General features: G+C 42.7%; 1 protein-coding gene across 1 annotated transcript in view; it reads left to right on the top strand.

The window, feature by feature from the left end:
* The window catches only part of ADGRF5 (adhesion G protein-coupled receptor F5), a 90,451-nt gene that overhangs the window by 3,384 nt on the left and 63,813 nt on the right, over positions 1-23,254 (top strand). The window contains 1 exon segment of the mRNA XM_081296033.1: positions 21,263-21,511. The gene's annotated coding sequence lies outside the window, so the exon portion shown is untranslated.

Below are 23,254 nucleotides of genomic sequence, written 5' to 3'. Positions count from 1 at the left end.
GGAGGGGACATTTAGAGGAGTGCAACAGATCTCAGACTGTATCTGAGACCAAACTTGGCAACCATCAGCTCAAAATTTTTCTTTTAACCAGAGGCACATGGTAGATTAGAAAGAGGCAGACTTAGTTTTAAATTCCCCATTGGCTACTTCCTTAAGTAAGCAATTGTACTCACTACCTCTTAGTTTTTGTTTCTGGAAATATTTGCTAATACATAGCACTCAAAGTGTAGATAAGACTGGTTAGTGAAACTGCATAATGCATTACTTCAAGAAATAGATCTTAAGAGAGGAGGCTCACCAAGATGATGAAAATGAGAACAAATATCACCTGCAGAAAGAATACTTGCAAGAACATTCAGGGGACATTTGAAGGAAAAAGTAAGTCTTGCAGCACATGAAGGCTGCTTTCAAATATTTAAAGGTGGCTTTGAGTGGGAAAAGACAAGGCCACCAGATCAATGAATGGAAATGATAGGGTAACAGATTTCAGTGGAATGTGTGTAAGGATTTACCCACCATCAGAATGCTCTAGAACCAGGAATGCTGCCTTGTGGCATGATGAACGTCCTGTCCCGGGCAAAGTTCCATCACCCTGGAAGACCAGAGACCGGGGTGTTCCCAAGCAATGTCTGTGCTGGGTGTGGTCTGGCCGATGACCTCAAAGGTCTTTTCCCGCTACCCAGAGTCTCCTGATGTCAGTGCCTTAGCCCAAGCCATCAAATAAAGGGGGAAAAAAAAAAAAAAAACTTCACCAAGCTAGAGTGGGGGGAGCGGGTGACTTTCCGCTAGTTAGTCCTACTTTTCTGCTGCAGTGATTTTAAAATAAGATCCTTGTAACAACAATGAGGTAGGTTGGACTTCCAGGAAAAAGAGAAACAGAAATTAGAACAATGAGGAGGGAAAAGTTCATTCCAAACCACTCTTCTTGGGTTACTCTCCAACTTGATTGTGGGTTACTCCTTGTGCTGCAAAGACATTTCTATTTGATGGAAAATTGCTGTGTTTTGGTACATTTTCAGAAGTACCAAGCAGAAGTGGGTATCAGCAAATGCCACTGTTTGTCAAATCGAAACAAAACCTTGATTTATTTTATTCTCTCAGTTTACCTAGGCTTTCTTTCTTAAAAACAACAATATTAAAACAATCTCTTTGAAATATAATCAACTGTGCAGGACAAAAATCACAGAAACCCTTGCAGACCAGTGTGTTTATTTTTAGATGCACATCAGCCTACCCAGCATAGCAAAGCAACTGTCTCATGTCCAAAGCATGGCCCTGGGAATTTCCTCTAACAAGGCTGTGTTTCCGCCCATTGTTGCAGTACAAAGGGCAGAAGGAGGCCAGAGTGGAGGCTCATGTCAACCCCGCCTAGAGTGAAATCTGGGACCTGTCATCCCCTTAGTCCCTGTGATTCTGAGTGCATCTATGGGGGGTGTGGGGTGGTCAAGATAGAAGTCTCGATTCTGGGCAGATGCAAATGAGTATACATGGATGATTATTTCATTAAAAATATCTCAGAAACTAGTGATGGCAATTTAAAAACAAAGGCTCTGCTTTCTATTTGTAGTCAAGTATCTAACCCTGGTGCTATGAAGTGGATTCTTATATACTCCTGAAACAGGAACACCATTTGAGGATGCTGAGTTGGATTGCAATTAACAAAGCAGTTTTAAATAAAAGTCATAAAAGCACGCACAGTAAAAACAAAAGTCATAAAAGCAAACACAGCTCCAATAAATTAAATGCACACACACACACACACACACACACACACACACACTTGTTCTTTGTAAGAGCAATTATCAGATCCCTGAATTACCCAGAATTTTGCTATTATTGTAGGTCATTTACTGATTTTTTATTTACTCATCTACAAAATGGGTAAAACAGATTTCCTATCATAATAGTTTTGGAATGTATAAGGTACAATGCTACAAGTAATCAAATCCAAACTGGACTGGACTTAAGGTTTTGTAATTTGGTACTAATATGCTGTAAGTTCCTGGCAAGAAATCTCTGTTAAAATATTTAGCATTACACTTCCAGTTTTTGTTTATTTCTTTTTTGCTACTGCAGTAAAAGAACTGGCAGAGACTTCATGTCTTTGTCAAGCTCTCTCCACTCCCAAGGAAAGTCACTGCTTTGTTATTCAAAGTTGCAATGTGCCAGGATGTGTCTTGGGCTCTCAGGGAGATGCAGAGGGTCTCAGGTCTGCCCTGACCCATGTTGAGTCTGCAGTCTGCATTCCAGCAGCTCCCTCTCCAGCTCCTGCACAATCAAAGGTTCAAGGAGCAAGGGAGACCTGCAACTACAGATGCCATCAGGGAAGGATTGTTGGGCTTTGCCAGCAGGTGGAAGTCCAGGCCACCTCCAGGATTCCAGATGCAGGAAAGCATTTTCTAACCCTTTGATGAGAATGCAAGCATCTTAGTAAAAATGCCTTTATGGATTGTTTTGTTTGCAAGTGTTTATTATCAGACACCCCTCAGGGGTTCACGGGGCAGTTTGAGAATGTCCAAAGTGAGGCCTGGGAATTTCCTTCCACAAAGGCTGTGCTTCCTCTCTTTGTTATTCCTCAAAGAACATGTTGAGGCATTACTAGAGATCCTTACTTAACCCTTTCTCTTGTTCTGGGCTCTTACAACTCCATCACAGAAAAATTACACTGCCAGCTGGCTAAGAAGCAAATGATTTTTGGAATTCAGTCGTGTGTGTGCATCTGCAGGCGTGCAGGTACCTGTGTATGTCTGTGTGTGTGAGCGTGTGCACAGAGGAAATAGGAAATAAGGAATAAACATTTCATTTAAAAAGTTTTTCACTCAGTGTGATAACATGCACTTACTCATTGATCAGACCAGATAAAACATCTACCTTCTTTGCCACAATCTGCATTCCTACTACAAATGCTGACTCAATTTCAGTTCCCTATTTCCAAGGCAGGACCCTTATAGTATTATAGTTGCTTTTCCCCTTTAGCGTTTGCTTATTGGCTAAAACAGGGACACAATGAGTTGGAATATCTATCAATCAACCAAGAATTTTTTATTGAGCCTAAATGTTACTAAGCACTGAGGGAATGCAGAAGCCCTACCTCCAGAAAAATTCCAGAGCCTATGATATAATAATACATATATCCAGATACAAACTTTTGTGCATTAAGAGGGTGCAAAGAAGCCAGGAAATTGTGTGGGTTAAGGACAGGAAGGATTAGAAAAGAGAAATGATCCCTTATCTATCCTGGGAGTCTTCGATTATCTCCAGGGACATTTTCATGGTGTCTACACTGTCCCCAACCCTCCAAGTACCAGCACAGGATAGTGCCCAAATGCACACCCACACATCCACACCTTGCTCTTAGGAGAGGGATTTGCTATCTTGAAGGAACTCTTTGGCCTTGTCACACCAATGTCATGCTAGTTTCAGCCTCAGCACTCATCTTTTGGTCGTCCTCTCCTGCCCCAAATTAAACATCCAGAACTTCACCCTCAGCCACTCCTTCCCTCCCAGTGGCTTAAGTATATCCCCTTTTGTTGACATAGAATTATGCTTAGGTGCTTCACATCTTAAGATAATAGAAGCTGCTCTTCCCATCCCATGTTCCTCTTTAGCTGCTCTTCCACCTGCCTTTCCCCTCACAGAATTCTTGAATCGTGCATGTTCGTGTCTTCATCTCATCACCAACTATTCACTCCATTCTGTACCCCTGATCCTGGGTGTACCTTAGTGACCACCCGTGTCAAGATTCTCTCTGATCATTATGCCCTCAAATCCATCCCAGTTCATTATCAACAGCATCTGTCACCATTGACTACTAAGTCCCCTGGTCTTGTCACTGTCTCCTGGGATGCCACAGACTTCTTTCTAGCCTTCTTTCTTCTCCTTTGGCTGTGACTTCTTGGTTTTCTGTGCAGGTTCCTTTCCCTCTGCTTTCCCTTCAACTCCCTGATGAACTTGACCTGGACCAGCTTCTCTTCTCCATCTCACTGTGGCCCTGCTGAAGTACATTCCTCTGCCTAAAATTTTCTTTTTTCCCTTCTCTGTCAGGTTAACTATTCTCCAAAGCCTATTTTAAATGTCACCGGCTTCTTTTTGACACATCTCCCCATCTCTGGGCAGAACTGGCCTCTGTTCTAGGTGCCTTGTGGCACTTTCCCCTTACCTTCCTTCCAGTGCTTTTGGTTCAAACCTCAGGTCAAGTTCTCAGGTGCTTCTTTCCAAGAACAGAGTGCCATCAGATTCATGTCTTTATTCCTAGTCCCTGGCATTATACCTGGCATGTTAGGTTTTCATTAAATGTTTGATCATTAGGAATGCAAATGTGTCGTTTCACAAATGACTTAATCCTAACAAAATAACATCTTGTACTGTTTCTGGATGGTTGCATTAGCAACTAATTTTAATGTAATATTTAAATTATTCCTGTTAAGACTACTAACGAAGTCTTACCTTTTATGAACATCAGAATCACAATTCTGAACACTTATTATCTGAGTTTTTAATCCTTGTTTAAAAGCAAGAAATGAACAACAGCTTGGATTTCATGCTGTCTTTCTTTCTTTTTTTTTGAGGGGGGCGGCGGTACCAGGGATTGAACTCAGGGGAACTCAACCACGGAGCCACATCCCCAGCCCTGTTTTGTATTTTATTTAGAGACAGGGTCTCAGTCAGTTGCTTAGCACCTCGCCTTTGCTGAGGTTGGCTTTGAACTCACGATCCTCCTGCCTCAGCCTCCTGAGCCACTGGGATTACAGGCATATGCCACTGCACCCCACTCATGCTGTATTTCAATATCCGCTCAGGGAGAATCTATGAATGTGTCATGAATGGTACTGTACATTTATTCATGTACCTTAAGTGTGGTGCCCTGAAGTAACAGAAATAACATTATGTTAAGGCTGCTGCTTCACCGTGGATGGTGACGTTGCATAGGTTTTCAAGAGCTGCACCTTGCAGACTTGTCCTATCTTCTTCCGAAACACAGATTGCTGCTTTTTCTGAAGGAGAACTGTGGTGACAGTTGAGCACTGAGGCAGTCAAAAATCCATCCAACTTCCTCCTTCCCAGGAGCCTGAGGTGCAGAGAGGGGTGTTAGAGGGCAGGGCAGAGACTCATCCAACTCTGGGTGATGGGTGGGATGCTTACATCTCCTTTTGGCTATGAGAAAAATAAAACAAGCATGTGCCCTGCTAATTTTAGAAAAGCCTAATTTCTTTGAAATCTCTATTTGGGGTTTTTATAATAATGTCTGTAGAATATTAATATAAGAGAATGCAAATGACAAAGGTGATATTGGTAATGCAAAGCATGGTTTGTCCAGGGGTGGTCTAGAGACTGGAAGTAGATGAACTTATCTGAGTTTTGCTCAAGATGCAGATTCCCAAGCTCCCTGGACCTACTAAATTAGGAACTGTATGTTGGTGGGAGGTGGGTTGGCACCAAGAGGGACAGAAGTCCTGCAGAATCCATACTTTCCAACCAGCATCAACCTTATTTATTTATTTATTTATTTCTTAAAGTATTAAGACAGAGTTCCACACAAAGTAGTTCTCAAAAACATTTGTCCAAGTAGCAAATAGGACATTCAGGAATATGAATGAATTTATGGGTAAAAAGAATGGGAGTTTTTAAAATAAAAATGTACAACCAAATTGCTAACATAACCTGACATGTGACTAGCGATTGAACCTGGGCTGCTTGTAACAGAAATTAGTAACTTTCTACAAAATTATCTACTTTTCCCATTTGTTGTCTGTAATTTCTCCTTACTTATTTTATCAGGTATTTCTGCCCATTGCTTATATGCTTAAATTTTATGTCTAATGTAAATTAATGTAACTTACAATCTGAATGCTTTTTTTTATTCATAACCCATATCAAGTAAATCATCTCATAAACTACAAATTTCAGTATTGTATGAGCTTCATTTATTGCACTGGGTTAGCCTTCAAAGAAGCATACCTCCAATTAAGGAACTGATTAATAATTATTTCCATATTTTGCTAATATATCCTAGTTATTTTTTTATCTCAAAACTGAACTGCCACACCACAACATGTAAACATGCAGGTACACACATACACACAGACACAGATTCACACTGGTGACACATAGTGGTCACAAACGTGCAATCTTAGTGGGGGACTTGTAGGGAACTGAATCAGGAGAAGGAGAAAGAAACACTGGAAGTTTAGAGAGAAAATAAGCTGATTTGGAGAGATAAAGAAACACACACACACATTCACACACAGTCATACACACACATATTTAGAGAGAATAGAATTTAAAAATTCCCTGTGTGAAGGCTTTTTAAAAAGCTTCTTAGGACTTTTGGGTTCTTTTGTCACTAACAATGAGGCCCTAATACTCACCAGGATCTGCTCTCAGCACTTAATTCAGATTACCTCATTTAATATAACTGCACCTCTAATGTCCATTTTACAGACAAGAAAACTGAGAAACAGAGAGAGTAAGTAATTTACCCAAACTTTCACAGCTAACATATGGTACAACTAGGACTTTAACCCCAGAAATGTGGTACCATGCCCCCATGCTCTTATCTCTTCTAGCACCTCTAGTCATGTGATACATTGGCAATAAGCATTGGCCTCCTCTGTGCTCCCACTATACTAGGGACCAGGCCAATGACAGAAGACAAACAAAATCCTGGAAGGATAGTGGTGTCAGGGGACAGCAGAAGAGCCCATAAATAGATCCTTAGAAGGCAGTTCAGGAAGTGCTCTATCAGAGGGACTGCGTAAGTGTGTACACAGGACTAGAGTCAGAAGAGACTTCTTTCAGGGAATGACCTTGAATTGGGCTGTGAAGGACAGTGGGAGTTAAGACATATGAATGGAGAGAGTAGACAGTTCTAGGCAGGGACCTAGAGAATACAGTGACTGTGGGACTCTTGGGAGGTCTGGAGAGGGGAGGGTGTGATGAGGCAAGAGCAGCACTTAGCCTGATTGTGGTGGCTGTTTCAGGAGGCCTACATATACCAAAACATCACGTTGGGCAACATAAACGTAAACAATTTTTATTTGTCAGTTTTATCTCAAAAAAGCTGGGGGGAGAAAAGGAGTGGGAAGAGGCAAAGCTGGCTGTGGATACAGAAACTGTAATTATTAAAGGTTTTAGCTGAAGACAATTTGTGTGTGTGTGTGTGTGTGTGTGTGTGTGTGTGTGTGTGTGTTGGGGGGGAGGAGTGAGGCCCCCTGTTCTAAGCCAAGAGCTTGTCTACCTGCCAGTATTTCTCTAAGTGATTCCAGAGCTATTGATCCAGCAGAGCTAGGCCTAGGGACTAGAGATCAGTATTTTGTTTTCAAAGTGAGAACCACTATGATAAAAAGAATCATGCTGCATCTCAGAGGTTATTGAACTTTCAGATACATCAGAACCATCCAGAGAGGGTCAAAATGCTGGTTCCTGGAGCCCACTACCTGCATTTTGGATTTGGAGAGGTCTTGGGTGGGATTTGCATTTCTAACAAATTTCCAGGTGGTGCTAAGGGTACTTGTTGAAAGTTCACACTTAGCAGAACCTTGGAGGGCAAATCTAGGGACTGAACCAAAATTATGTGGGCAATTCTTCAGTCTCACTAAAATTTGAAATATCCAGAAAAAAAATTACTAAATCTCTTATCTTCTTTGCTGTCAATGCTTCTCTTACTAACATTTTTGAGGTTTAAGAAAATCCAAGCCAAATATTTCTGACAATTCTTGTTCAATTTGGTCTTGTCCCAGGTCAGAATATTGTAACTTGTAGGGTTCTTTGGAATTTAAAAAATTAGTCCTCTGAAACTGGAGTTTGCTAAGCAGGAAGCCACTTGTTGCCCAGAACAAACACTTGAGCCAAGCATTTGCTCTTTTGGAGGCCTCAGATCTGTGGCTTTGGAGCACGTTTCTCTACATTCTAGAACAGTCTGAATCTGAGTCTCTATGGAATGGGCCACAAACGTGGAAATGGGAGATCTGTGTCTCTGAGTGTGGTCAGCTGGGGAAGACCTAAATATATCCTAAGGGCTGTTATTTCCTCCTTGAAAGATAAGGCAGGAAGAAGCTGGGAAATCCAAACTCAACTGGACAGATGGGTGGGGAAGAAGGGATCCTGTGTGATTATTTTCTCTTTGTTTACCAAAACAAAAACCAAAAAACAACCACCTTCTCTAATATCACGATCACAAATGAAATCACTCACATTCAACATTCAGAGGAAAAGAGTTATGTGAAAAATAAGTGGCAGAATTAGTCATCATTAACATAAATAAGTGAAGAATCAGGGTGAAGCCCACAGGATCTGATAGAAACAGCAAGTTACAAGAGAAAATTTCTTGTGAAATTTCATAATCAGCTCTGCAGCCTGAACTAAAGAGTATTAACCTGCAAACACCATTCCAAATGTCCAGAAGCACCTAGAAATCCTCATTCATCCAAGGTGGATATAATTCCATTCACCACCTCTATTTCATATAGAAGGAAGAGGCTAAATGTAAGTTTGAAGATTTCCTACACAATTTGTCACCTTTAGTTTACCAGTGCAATTAGATGGTGCTCCCTATTCCATCTCCTCACAAACAAAATTCAACCCTTACTGAAAGTCACTTCTGAGTTTTGAAACAATGAGTTCAAAGGGAAGTTACTAAAAATAATTCGAATTAACCATGATTGTATAAAAAAGGAAATAAATGGAAAACTACTTTCGTTGAGGCTGAGAAACAATACACTTTCATTACCTTGCTCTTTCCCCTCATTGGTTTAATTTTCACTCTGGAATTTTAGTTGAAGTAACTCAGATGCACCAATTTGATGGTCTATTTACTTGCTGTTTCTGCATGACTCCCGACAATCCTCCCAAGCCAGCACCCTCGCTCCCCTCCACACCTGTCAGCCCACCTGGTTTCCACCTAGCTCCAGCCAGATCTGCTCTGTTTCCAGATACCTGAGGCTGGCCTCTCAACAACGCTGTGAAAGCAAATTCTCACTCCAGCAGGTAGAAGAGGGTCACTAATTAAAGGAAGGATAAGTCCCCAGGTCTGTTGCTTTGATATAATCAGTAAAAATTTAAAGAATGGGAAAATAAAGCAAATTTGGAGAGAGGGGAGGGCTCCCTGTGACGTATTGGAGCAGATCTCCAGAGAAGTGTGTTTCAGAGCGTTGTTTGCACAGGAGTCAACTGGAGAGCTTGTTAATGGTGAAGATTCTGGGACTCCACCTTGAAACATGGGGAGAAGGTCACAGAAAGGGCCTGGAGATTCTGGTCAACAGATTTCCTGAAGGCCTATTAAGTAGCCTGCCCAGGAGATTTACTGAGATCCAGTCCAAGATGCTGATCCCCTCCCACCACAATGGTCCTTCATAGGGTGGGAAGAGGAGATGGGCTTGGAGATGTCATCAGTTGCTTAGAGAACTTCTCACCTGCAGGGGCCTCAACCACCAGAACCTCAATTTCCTTTTTGAAAGCAACCCTAAGCTTGTTATTGTCATTGCCTTCCTAGATGATAGAGCAAGAAAAAACAGAAATAGATGTGCCAAGTCAGCAGCATTTGTCAAGAGTGAGAGCAAGGTGGGAGGCAGCCTTCTCACTTGGCTGTGATTCTCTGCTTAGGAGACTGGAAATGATGGCTGTGAGGCCAGCAAATGGGAAGGGAAAGAGTGAGGAATGCTTTAGAGGGTACTGGAACATCCTCATTCTGCCAACAAAGCCTGTGCAGGGCCAGCCTGGGAACTCGTTTCCAGGATTAAAGAGTGCACGTTTCCCAAACACACAAAATGAAACTGCAAATTGTGTTTATTCATAAACAACTCATGATAGAAAACATTTCTCATTATTGATACTCTTAATATTGTCTTGGAACTAGAGCGGTAACTACTGGAGGGCACATTGCTTGGGGCACTGAGGAGCACGTTAGAAGAGAGGCACTTAGGTGGCCTGAACTGCTCTGTTCGAAGATAAGAAAAACTGAGGATCCAGCAGAAAACTCAATAGCAGGTAGAAAACCCAATGATGGGTAGCTGTATTTAAGGGTCAGAAGGGGGACTTGCAATGATATGGAAGAAAGGGCGCTCAATGTCACCTGTACCAACACACACACACCCTATTGCACTGGCCCTGCTTTATTTTTTTATAGCATTTTTGCTCATTTGATATGCAACAAATTTGTTTATTGCCTACATTACTCTATCAGTCAAGGTCCTGGAAGAAAAGAAGAGACACTCTTCAAGATTAACAGAAGAGAGTGGGTAGTTAGTCAACAGAGGGCCAGTAGCATGGGGAGCTGCCCCCAGAGATCTCCTCTCCTCAGGCACAAAGGGGCAAAAATCCTGGGGAGGAAGATAGTATCAGAGGAATCTGGCCAGGTCTGTGGCTGTGGGAGGAGGAACACAGCCACTGCCCAAACTGCAGTCTGACTGAAGAGCAGAGGTGTGGATACCTGGCTCCCCTTTTCTTCCACCCTGCAATCTCCTGCTGGGATCTCCCACTCTCCACTCTCCCATTGCCCTCCCAGAGAACAAGGTGCTTCAGGATGCAGGGTTGGCCTCTTGGGGCACTGAGCAGGGCTGAGAAGGGCAGATGTGCACCTGGAGGGTTAACTGAGGCCAGCCAGCACCCTCCTGGGGGACAGCTACTGAGTTACTACTCATCCCCAGATCTTAGAACAGCATCTGGTGTATAAATGTTCAATACATATTTGGTGATGAAATCAATGCATGCATGTCTTGGAAGAAGAGGCCTGCTGAACAAAGAGTTAAGCTGTTTCCTATGGTGTGATGTAAACCCCTACTGTCCCTATATTCATACTCAGTTAAATGTCGTCTTGCTCACCATACTGTCATGTGAAGGATGTTTTGAGGGGACAAGCACCGCAGGCAGATCTGGAAGGAAAAAATGAGAAGGTACTTGGCATCTAGATTACACGTTACTGGGAAGTTAGCTTTACAGTTTTCTATATCATACTATAGGACCTGCTGGATTTCTGCGTCATACTGTAGGACCTGCTGGATTTTTATGTCATACTGTAGGACCTGCTGGATTTTTATGTCATACTGTAGGACCTGCTGGATTTTGCTAACAATAGATTTGAGCAAGAACACAAGTGCCGCATGCCCAACAGTGCAATTGTGAAGGTCAGCAGGCCAGGAGGGTATTCTGCAGGTATGAGACTCGCAGGGGCATTGAACCTGGAGTGAACCCCCACCACAGGCAGGAGGTGGCAGCTCTGGGTTCTGAAATGCGATATTGGTGGCTCCTCCCTGGGAGACTTCCCGGGATCTATATGGACCTGGCACGCTGTGCTCAGCATGGTGTAAACAGTTAGTAGCAGCCCTAGGATTATTTCTCATACAAGATAAATACTTTAAATCTGATAGAGGGGTGGACATTGATGTCAGAGGCTCTGCTTCCCGCACTGGAGTCATTCATCCCATATTCTTGATTAGGGAGAAGGTCAGAAGGTAACAGGACAGCCTGTCCCAGAGGGCTGCTTCACCCCTGTCCCCCAGCAAGGCTTCCTGCTTCCTTCCTTCAGGGTCGAGTGGAGCCAAAGCTTGTTTCCCTTCTGAGCCCAGGTCAGCACCACACACCACATTTATTTTTTTTCAGGTGGCCGGGGGGCTTGGCAGTGTACTGAAAGAGAATCGTGCATGCCTTCCTTCCTCTTGGTCAGAGAGATGTTTCCAGATGGAGCTAATCAAGAGTAGGTGGGAGGATTGTGAAGGGAGCAAGGCAAGATTAGCTTCCCCCTGGAGAAGATGGGAAATGCCTAGTGAGTCTTGAGGCTCTTTCTCCCTGGCTCTCTCTCCACTTAATTTGGCAGTGCCAGGTCCTTCTACAACCATCTTTACACCTATATCCTAAAAGGACTGCTCCAAGTGAAGATGGACAAGGCTAGTGAAGAGAGATCAGGCAACCTGCAGAACCAAGGCCTCCTATGCTGGCATGAAGGGTTCAGGACACACTCTGGAACTGGTGACGCCAGGTTGGGATGTTGGGAGGGGCCCCAAATGCAGGTGAGGAGGTGATGCTCCTGCCTTCTTTACTCCAGTTGGCAACATGGAGAAGTGTGAATGCGTGTGGCGTAGGTGCATATGTAAGTGCGTGTGTATGAAGTGAATAAAAATATATCTGGCTTTCCCTCTCTTAATGCTCCAGGTCAGATGAGGCAACCAGAGGGGTGTGGGCCTGGAATAATCATGTAATTGTTGATGTGTAGCTGTGTTTTGTGTACTGTGTTTCAGGTCTAAAAATAACTTAGCAGTCACGATGCAGACGTTGATACATAGAAGGCAGTGTAATTAGGAAAGGTCTGGAATTTGGGAACCTAGACCCCTCGTTGACTGAGCTGCGGGAAGCTGGTGATTTCCATGAAATAAGGCTTCTGTTTGTGCAGAGCAGAGCAGTAGCAGCCACTGTGAACACCTTTACCATTCATTTCCCATCTGAAAATCTTAGGATGCATGGGCTGGAGCCCAGGACCACTCACCTCCATGTTTACTAATCTTATCACCAGGCCAAGGAGAAAGTTCATCTCCCAGAGTTTGCCCTTAGTTATGAAGCAGAACAGACCAATGAACACCCACTGCTTGGGTTTGGGGCACTGAGGAGTCAATGGATTTATAGCTAGCTACTTGGTAGAAATAGCTAATTCCCCAAGAAAGCAAGTTAGGTTAGCAATGTGTCAGAGACTATGTGCCCTCACATAGAAGAATTATTTTCTTTAAAATAATACCCTGGGCTGGGGATATGGCTCAAGCGGTAGCGTGCTTGCCTGGCATGCGTGAGGCCCAGGTTCGATCCTCAGCACCACATACAAACAAAGATGTTGTGTCTGCCGAAAACTAAAAAATAAATAGTAAAAAATTTTTAAAAAAAATAATAAAATAATACCCTATGGGCAACATAAAAAAGTGTTGTTCTTGGCCTCTTGAGACCTTGCTAGCTGTTCAGTTTCCCAAAGCTCAGTTGTGACCTTCTTTCATTTTTCAACATTCTGCATCTCTGTGTTTTTAAAAGACATTCTTCCTTCTCCCCAAGGAGTGGAACTTCAGAAATTTTGATTCCTTCTCACTTGTGCTTCATTTTCTGTCCCCACCACTGCTGACCCTGCCTTGTACTTCTCCCCACTGACCCTCTTTTCAGTCTGTCCTTGGGGCTGAATGTCAGAGCCACGGTCCTTCTTCATAGACACAGGCATTGGCCAGTATTTTGTCCTGATTTCTTTCTCAACCATATGTTGAGAAAGTGTCTGATATATTATGTATTCTTGAAGGAGCTTTTTTAAAAAGAATATACCATCCCTCAAAGGAATTGAGAGTATTAGTGCAGGGTCATAACTCTAGGACATAAAACAGGGGCCCAACAGCAGGGACTCAGTAGGGAGGTGGGATGCTACTTGGGGGATGGCAATTTTGACTACAGGGATGGCTCTTCTCTGGATGACCAGAAGTCAGTATTGAACTATTCATGTTACTTTTATATTGTAGGTCTTGGAAAATTTATTAAGCATCTGTTATGTGCTAGAGATTTCTGGCTCTTCCTCAGAAATTACTTTTACTCTGGCCAAGATAGTAGAGTACTTCACTATACATGTAGGGGTTTGCTGAATTCTTAGGAACAAACAGATGAGATTCAGGAGGCATTAATGTGCACAGAAAGCCTTGTGTGGATATGTTAGCAACCAAAACCATGCTGTGATTTTGCTTTTGAATGTCCAGGACTCGGGAAAGAAGAGTGAATAGTCTCACACTGAGGGCTCAGAAGAAGGGCTGAGCAGCTGGGGGCAGAATCTGCTCATTCAGCTCTTTGGTTATGTTTTGCTGTGAAGGGAAACAGAGGAATGTTGCAGTCCCTGGGGAGGGCCAGGGGGACCCACTCAGTGCTGAGAAAGTAAGAGGAAAGGAGACCTAAACTAGTAGAGGAAGTGGCCTTTCATTGGGGGGAAAAGGAACATGTCATCCTCCTGATCTGGAGTGAAGGTCAAAAAGAACAGCACAGATACAGGAAGGCTGAAGATGTGTTGTGTAAGAAGACGAGCTTTCCCACGTAATTGACTCCCTGTTCTCAGGGAAGCATGAGGCAAGCCTACTGCTGGACGAGGGGGTGTGTGATGGTCATCGTGAGGAGTGATGAAACTGATTAAATCATAGAACTGCAAGTCCATCAAATCAGCAATATGATGGTTGTATGTGAGCTATGTGCCCAGCCTCAGATGCCCTTAAGGAGTGCTCTGAGCATTTGAAAAAGGCCGCTCTTTTCTCTCCCCATTTTAGTTTCATCCATATGGGACAGCAGAAACCCCTGAGTGGGGAGCAGGGGAGGGGAGGTCTCTACTGATGGATGGATGTGACCAGGACCCCTAAGGACTGTAGAGAAGACCACCCAGGTTTTTGATTTTGGTAACCATCAACACTGTTGAAGAACAGAGGGGAAAGACAGAGTACTGGACCCAGAGAAATATGACAAAAAAGATGCCACAGGAGGACAGAAGAGGAAGACAGCCCTCTACAGGTCAGGAAATGGGCCTCACCAGAAAACAGCCCTGAGATCACCTGGATCCTGAACTTTGATGCTCTAGAATTGTAAGAAATTTCTGTCATTTAAGTCACATGGTCTGTGGTACTCTACTATGACAGCCTGAGCTGTGGCCAACATTTCTGAAAATCACTGATCCACTGCTCTGTGGAACTAATCTAGTGATGTACGAAGGTCCCAATTTCTCTACATCGTCACCGACACTTGCTGTGATCATCTTAACTAACTTGAAACCACTCAGAAAGCATTACTTCCCTCTCACCCTTGCAAAGGGAAATGAATGATCACCAATGTCTAATGGCAGTTTTAACCAAGCGATACCAAGAGCCAGCTTCATTCTCAGGAGAGAGCATATCACTTCCTCTTCATGGTTTCTACAGAGAAACTTCCCTAGTAACGAACTATAGAAATGACCCCTTAGCATATTGGTCTATAGTATTATCTAACTCCAAAGTTCCTTTGCTGATTTCTGTCTGGACGATCTATCCATTGATGAAAATCAGTATTGAAGTCCATAATTATTATTTTATTGGAATCTGCCTCCCCTGTAGACATAGCAATATGTGCTTTTCATTTTGGAAAAAAAAAAAAAGGATGCTCTGAAATCCATCCTCCATTGCTCCCCTCTCCTCTCAACATCATTATTTTCCTCTCCCTCTGCTCTTTCATGTTAAAACATCTTTAACTTCTAACTTAAACTAATTCACACTAATATTCAACTCATTGGAAATGGAAATACACAATATCAACTTTTCAAAACTATTTGAGTCAGAGGAGAGGCTGTTCCTTCATTTAAACCATTTTTTTTCCCTAAAAGTGTAATTTCAGGAATTAGGGGCAATTGGATATAGGAGTTTTTTTTTTGTTTGTTTGTTTGATATTTGTCCTAATGGTGACAGCTTATACTTCTTATGTCACCTGGCATATTTTTCAGACCACCATGGTGCCATTCACTATGCTTTCAGTTGTATTCTAATATGGAAAAAAGTCACTTAATATTCTTCCATGGAAGAACATGGGCCCTGGAAAATTTTGGTTGATTTATATTAATGTCCTTGTTTGCTCTAATTAAATCATGAATCAAGAATCATAAAGAAAAGACTACCAGCTAGGCATAGTGGTGCACGCCTGCCCAGCACATCAAGAGGCTGAGGCAGGAGGATCACAACTCAGAGGCCAATCTGGCTAACTTATAAAGACCTTGTCTCAAGATAAAATTTAAAAAATAACTAGAGGTGTAGCTCAGTGGTTGAGCATCTGTGTTCAATCCCCAGTACCGCAAAGGGGGGAAAAAAGAAAAAAGAAAAAAAAAACAAGACAAAACTACAAGTGTAAGTTTAGTATTGTTTCTGTCTCCACTCAGAAATCCCTGCTCCATCTTAGACATTATATGATATGAATAACCATCCTGCCTCCAGCTGTGGAATTGTCCCAATTTGGAGGAGTGATTGTGCTAGTTGTCTTAGTGGTCTTCCTTTCGAGGGAGCTATCTTTTGACAAGCACCTAGGAAACAAGGGAGACCTTGAGACCCTTTAGAAGAGAGTAGAGGTTTTTCATGCCTAAGGTAAGAAATGGATGATGTTTGTTCCCGTAGATGGGAGAATAGACTGCAGGGAAGAAGGGGATCCATCCATAAGGCTAGAGAAGCTGGCACCAGAGAAGGCGGGGCCCGTTGAACAGCACAGTGGAGGGGTGGAAAAGCACCTGACAGCAGTGATGTCCACTGTTCCAGTCACAGCTTTCGAGCAGATCTTTGACTTTATTACCCCTAAATCTTCATGTTCACATTTTCTCTGTGTGTGTGTGTGTGTGTGTGTGTGTTTCATAGAATTCGCAGAAGAGGCTGCTTCTCATTTGTACCAACCTGGAGAATCCTATATGCCAATATGTGCAAAGTGGGAGTCCTACGGTTTGAGTACATCAGGAGGATAGAAACACTCCTGAGAGTTCACAGGTGTTCTGTGAAGCACTCTGAACTTCTGTAGACTGAAATGGAACAATTTTACCCAGATCCTTGAGTGACAGGGATATATGGTCAATATTTGGGTTAGGCTTGGTTCTAAAACCAAATCTAACCTGGATCTGCTCCATCCCTCATGTGTTACTGTGGTGGTCACCCTGTTTTACAGCATCTTTCTAGTTGGAATCAGATGAGAATGTAAAGGAAACATTTTAGCCAGACTGTAGCCAGAGATTCTGTCTATGTTGAATAAAACAGACAGATAGCATGATGTGGGCTTGATCTTAGCCTGGCTTGGAGTGTGGTGAAAAGAAACCTCTGGAATAAAGCTTGCTTGTTGCCTTCTTAATTGGAAAGTTTTGTTTATTGGCATTGTCAGAAGTTGTCAGCCTTTATCACCCCTTATAATTAAAGCTGGGCTCAGAAAGCGTGCAGGACTTGGGAGTTGTTGGAGGAGAGACTGCTTAACTGTGGCAATGATGATGTTAACATCATCTGTTGTTGGCTTGCATAACAAGTGTCATCACTATTTAATGAATAAACGTTGGCAGAAATTTGATTATTCTCACAGAGCAGAGGTGTTACAGGACTTGACTTCTGGGTTCCAATATTCTACTTAGAACCATTTCTCCTCCCAGGAAATTAGAGATGGGAAAATGTGTGTGAGGGAAGGAGGCACTAACTAAGATGTAATGTTAAGAGGACTGCATGGCTAAGTGGGAGTTGTCACTTTAGTTAAACCTTTCAACTTTGCCCAACACTAAGGATTTAGAACAGATGATCACTTGGCCCCTCTTTACTCAAATATTCCTTGATTCTGATTTTTCTCCTGGCATGGATGACTCTTCAGCTAATATTTTCTAATTGTTTTGTCAGTATGGTTGTTCACTAATCATCTTGATAAATTCTGAGGAAATTGTCTTATAATAAGGGGGTGGTATTTTAGGGTCATAGGGAATGTTGAGGCCTTGTAAACAGCATAGAACAATGGAATGTGAATCGGAGATGCTCTCACAAAGACAAGGCCTTGCAGGTTCAAGTCCAGGACCTATCAGATGTTTGCAGATCACCCTTACTGCCACTTGCAGTTCTTGATATCTGCCAGTGCAGAGCATCCACATCAGGATACCCAACAAAGAAGCAGAGGTTAGCAGGGGATTGATCACCTAGTGTGCATGGTCCAAAGAACATGTACACTTTAAGAGGAAAAGGACAGCTTTCTTCTTTGCAGATTCCATTCCAGGCCCAAACAAAGAGGGCCCACATCCTTAAACACTCTGCTCTCTTGCATGATCCTGGAGGAGAGGGGGGAGTAGAGAAAGAGCATTGAATGACACATTCTGTTAATCAATAACTATGACATCATGTGCATCATGAGGGTGACACATGTCATGCCACGGCATTAGCAAGCACCTTCTTCTTCATGTTTGGCTTCTCATCTCTAAGAACTGAAGGTGGCACTTGAAGAACAGAATCAGAATTGCCCAGGAAAAAGGTAAATAAAAAGAAGGTCTTTTGATGTCTCTGTTGACCTCTGCTGACACCTCTATGGAGCCATATCTTAAGTTTTTCTGTACCAGGAAAAGATGAGGAAGGTAGGAGAGTCCAAAACAAGGTTCCACTTGGAAGGTGTGAGATTTCTGCCTGAGACTGGGGCCCTCACTGAAGGCATAATCAGTGATAGAAAGAAGTTGTCAGGTGTGTCCAGTTGACTCAAATGGCAGAAGACTCTGACCCTCCACAGCCAAATAGCATCTATATCTGAAAGATGGGTACGTGGAGAAGGTGTGAGGACACAGTCCAACAGTGGACAATGCAAACTAAACCTGGGAACCTGCAGCTGAGCACAAATATGACCAATCCCATTAGTGGAGACTGTGCCAAGATACACACACAGGAGATAAGAATAAGACCACTTGTATACTATAAAATTGCCCAATTATTTGTTGGTTCCTTCCTTGCATAAGGACAGGTCAGTGCTAGTGAAGAATTTTCCTGGCCTTGACATAGAAAAACCAAAAGAGAGAGCTGATCCTGGGCGACATTGGGTCAAAAGGGTTACCAACATCTGGTTGGGGATTTAAAATACAAGAAGAAGAAGAAACAAAGAACGTACCCTGTCAAGATGTGGATGTGGGAGTGTTTTTAGATTGAATCATTATGTATTTTTTTTTTTTTTTTTTTTTTGCTTATGCTGCTCTGCGGCTGGGGCATTACTGTAAGAACTTTGCTGGTGTGTTACACCTTCAAATCAGTCCAATGGTCATGTCTTCCCTCAGGGAGCTTCCATTCTAGTGGGGGAGTGGCAGCTTTTGACAGCCTAAAGTAGAATGGTGCCCTGGAGTATATTGGAGGTAACGCGTGATATGGAAAAATAATTAAGGGGGAATCAGAGGAGCTGACATGTGAAATATGGTGGTCAGCAAAGGACTGGTTAAGAAAGCTGTATTTGAGAAAGTGTGAAGGAGGCAAGGGAATTGTCACCAGAAAATCTGTGCAAAGAGAACAAACGAGAAGAGTGCAGTAGCAACAGAGCAGTAAAATGGAACATGCTGGGAAATAGGTATTTATTTGGTGCTGAAATTTCTTTCTGAGCAAGTAGGAGCTGTGTCTCTAGTAATGCTGTACCCTGAAGTTGTGCAAGACTCTTCTTACTAACCAACATGGGTAACATGACCAGGGAATTAGTTACTTGGGCTGCGTTGGCATTTTGCTTGAAGAAGTTTGAGTTCAACTTGCCACCCGCTTCAACATTTTAGAAGTCAAAAGAAGGACATCTGTGTCAATCAATTGCAGCTGTCGTTGTGACAGGACAAGGTCTCTCCATCAGCAGTTTATTCTGGGCTGCAGCCGAGACCATATGGTCCTTCTATTTTTTTTTTTTTTTAATTTGCGTTTGTTTTCATTGTAAAGTGTGTGCAGGGAGCACAGAGTGTTCCTAGCAACAAGCAGGAGCCTGCGGGTGAGAGGAATTGCTCCTCAGGGAAGGGACAACCACTCTGACAATGCCTCATTCCATGTCAGGAAGCCAACTGCACCCAGCCACCAAAGTGCAAGCAGAGCATTTTAGAAGAAGCATTGCCAGGGGCTCACTCTGACAGCTGCTTGTTTTTTCTGGCAAAATATATCCAATTTGATCTGTAGAATGCAATTGAGAATCAATACCTAGAAGTGGAAAATAAATTTTGAAGGTTCAAAAGGTTCTTTATTCAAATATTGTTAGCCTTCCACATGCTGTTGGTTCAGTATCCATGAATTCCACCCACCCATCTTGAATTAAAAATATCTAAGAGAAAAAAAATTACATCTGTATGGAACTTGTATAGACTATTTGTCATTATTTTCTAAACAACACAAGAGAACAACTATTTACATAGCATTTACACCATATTGGGTTTATTAGGTATTTTAAGTAACCTAGACGATTCAAATTACACGGGAGGATGTGTGTAAGTTGTTATAGGCAAATACTACACCAGTTTATATAAGAGACTTGAGCATCTGTGGACTTTGGCATGTACTGGGGCTCCTGAAGCCAATTCCTGAGGGATGCCTATATTTGACTTTTGTCTCTAGTCTATGGATGCTGTACCCTAGTTTCAGTTGGTAAGAAAGGAAAGAGAACAAGGTCAGAGAGAGGCAGGGCAGGGGTGGGAGCAGTGACAGACATGCCCTCAGAGGCAGTAGAGCCACATCTCCAGATAACCACTAACCTCGCTTAAGTTTTTCTTGAGCTTCACAGAGCCTATGATGAAGTCGGCATGATTATTATCCCACTTTCATACATGGTAAAACTGAACCCTAAGGAGGTCAACTGAAGTGTATAAGGCCACATAAATAGATCTGGGTGGGAGTATAGTTAGAATCCCTACAGTCTGACTCCCAGTCCTATGTTATGAGGGCTTCTCTAAATACCATCTTGGGACTGCCTGCATCAGGCTCCCCTGGGGGACTTATTTCCCACGCAGATTCCTGCACTCCCAGGCCACACCTCGTTCATCAACCTTTTTGTGGGCTGAGCTCTAGATATCCAACAGCATTTGAATAGCATTCCCCACAAAAAAAGTTTAAGAACAATTAGATGATAATCTATCATTTCCCATCAATAGTCTGACTTTGAGTAGACCACTATTTCTCCTTGGACCTCAGTGACCTGACTTGTAAAGTGAGGATGGATAGGGTTAATTCCAGCTCAGAAGAAAACAACCACCTGACTGCACCTTGCCAAATGGACCTTTTCCATGTCTCCTTATCTTTAAATATCAGTGTTATCGAAATGATGTTAAAGTGTCACTGCATGCGTAGTCCGATGCATAAATGTTCAGTTTCCCAGGACACCGAGGAGAACTAGACATTCCCCTGATGTGGCATATGTGAAGTGCAGCCCTCCTCAAACCCAGGGTCGGGTCTCCCAACCTGCGGGGATTCTTTTATTCTCTGACTTCTTGACACTGCTGGAGGGGAGGAGCTCACGGATGAAATAAATCTTCCCCATGCAATCTAAGCTGGTGGTCATCTTTCGAAGTTTTAAACCCAGCATCCAGCACCACTCACTAGCTCCAACCCAGTTTTGGTTTGCACTGGTTTCGTTTTTCTGATTTTTTTTTTCCCTGTTCGGAGAAAGAAAAGCAAGAATAAGGGGCATTGGCCAAACAAGTCTGTCCACTTGGTGGAGAGGTTTCCAGATAAGAGAATCTGAAGGACTTCCCTTGGGCGGGAGGGAAACTGCACACGCCATCGGGGAAGAGGATCAGGAAATCGCTTTTTGTTTTTAACAGCAGCAAGGCTCTAGAGGATGGTTCTGTGAGGCTTGGATGATCACAGCTCGGGGAGACCCCAGTGAGGTTTAAGCTGAGGCACAGGAGCTGCCGGTCCTGCTGAAAGTCTGCCATGAGTCCTGCTTGGCTCTTTCTCCACTGGGCGTGAAGTAGTCCCTGAGGAGGCTACAGGGCAAATGGCTTCATAGGAAAAGCTTTTCAACGTCGGATCAGAGAAGGAGCCAGTCTGGGGACTTCAGTCCTGCACAGGTAACAAGTGTTTCTCCTACTGAGGTCTGTCTCCCATTGTAGCAAGTCCTCTGAGGGACCTGAGTCATTTCTGCATTCTTCTTAAGGCTTATTTTCCAAGTTTAATTCTCTTTGCTTGATTTTTTTTTTCTTAGCTGTGGCATGTGCTGGGAAGGGAAGGTGTGTTGTCAAGAGCACTGTGCACATCATGGGTCCAGGTGATAAGACTACATTTAGGAAGATTGAGTGTCAGACAGCCAGCCAGGATCCTGTTGAACTTTCTCTTTAGTATAGACTGTTCGCTGTTTTAAAAATGAATTCTCCCATCCCTGAGCCAGAAAATATGATCACAACTAGAGTGTCTATGAACTAGCGTACTGTTGTCCTGCCCCAAGGGTTTCCATGGCCAGGTAGCCATTGTGGTTGTTCTGAGAAGGGGAAGACTGCATCTAGATAGCAGGAGGAGCCTGGCATTTTCTCTCAGCTCCCAGTCCAGGGTCAGGGTGAGGGAGAACTCCTAGCCATGTCTGATGGGATGAGAGCTTATAGTCAGAGCAGGGAAGAAGGTGAGTGAGAGTGTTGGGGCTTAAGATCTGGGCAGACTTATTTTGAACATCCTAGAAAGAAGGAAAAACTCTACAATGTATGGTTTGCTTTTTAAACTATGCTTTCTTAGATTTTCTACAAAGCCAGGCCACGCACCTTCACAATAGCCATTTTTCCTTTCTTAAGGGGTCAATGCAGTTGATTTTTTTTTCATTTTCAAATCACATAAGTAATACATAAATATATTCTTACTTTAAAAGACTGCTTAGTTTTTCAAGACCTATGATCCCCAATATGCATACCCCCAAAATTATCCCATCAATTCTTTGTTGCATTACCAATTAAAAGGGCTTTATTTTTTTCCTGTTCTTCCCAGCTCTTATGATAAGCTGGGTACAGGAACATAATATTTTCTCTTAGATTCCTGTGCTGACCCATGACAACACCGTGGAAGGTTAAAATGACCCAGGGGGAACACAAGTAGCTCTTTTAACACTTAGCAAAGTCTGAGAGTTTCACTCATTTTTACCATTGCTGCTTCTGCTTTGGTTTGATTTTGGTGATTATTGATAACAACTTCTCAATGACAAAGCTCTAGATTTGCCAACTAGTGGTTTGGGCTTTTCCTTAAAAGACATCAGAGACAGATTTATTCTGGAAATGAAAGGGGAGAAAATAAAAGGAAATGATTTATATAGATTGGTAGGTAGATGGATCGATGGATAAAGTGGTTGGCATAGGGAATATGGGACAAAGGTAGGAGAGATTCCCTTTTTATCCAATGGATAATAAATGCATTAAAAATAGATGTTCATTTTTCATCATTTTCAGTCTTTTAAAAGGTGGCATTTTATTTTATTTTGTTTATTTTTATTTTTTTGTGGCACTGGGAATAGAACTCAGGGGTGCTTTACCACTGAGCTACATCCCTAGCCCTTCTTATTTTTATTTTGAGACAAGGTCTCACAAAGTTGCCTAGGCTGGCCTTGAACTTGCAATCCTCCTGTCTCAGCCTCCTGAATAGTTGGAATTACAGGCAAACACCTCCACATCCCACTGAAGGTGACCTTTTAGATCCCCCAATCTCCTGTATATTGTTAAGAGACAAGTGAATGAGAAAAAATAATAATAATATGGGTCATGGACAGAGATTTTAGAGTTGGTACGAAGCAGCAACATGAAACCCAAGAGGAACTACAAAATATATCCGCTGCTAGT

Source organism: Spermophilus citellus (genome assembly GCF_964194105.1).
Source record: "Spermophilus citellus genome assembly, chromosome: 5".
In the NCBI taxonomy this organism is placed as follows: Eukaryota; Metazoa; Chordata; class Mammalia; order Rodentia; family Sciuridae; genus Spermophilus; species Spermophilus citellus.
This window is presented reverse-complemented; position numbering and strand designations above follow the sequence as displayed.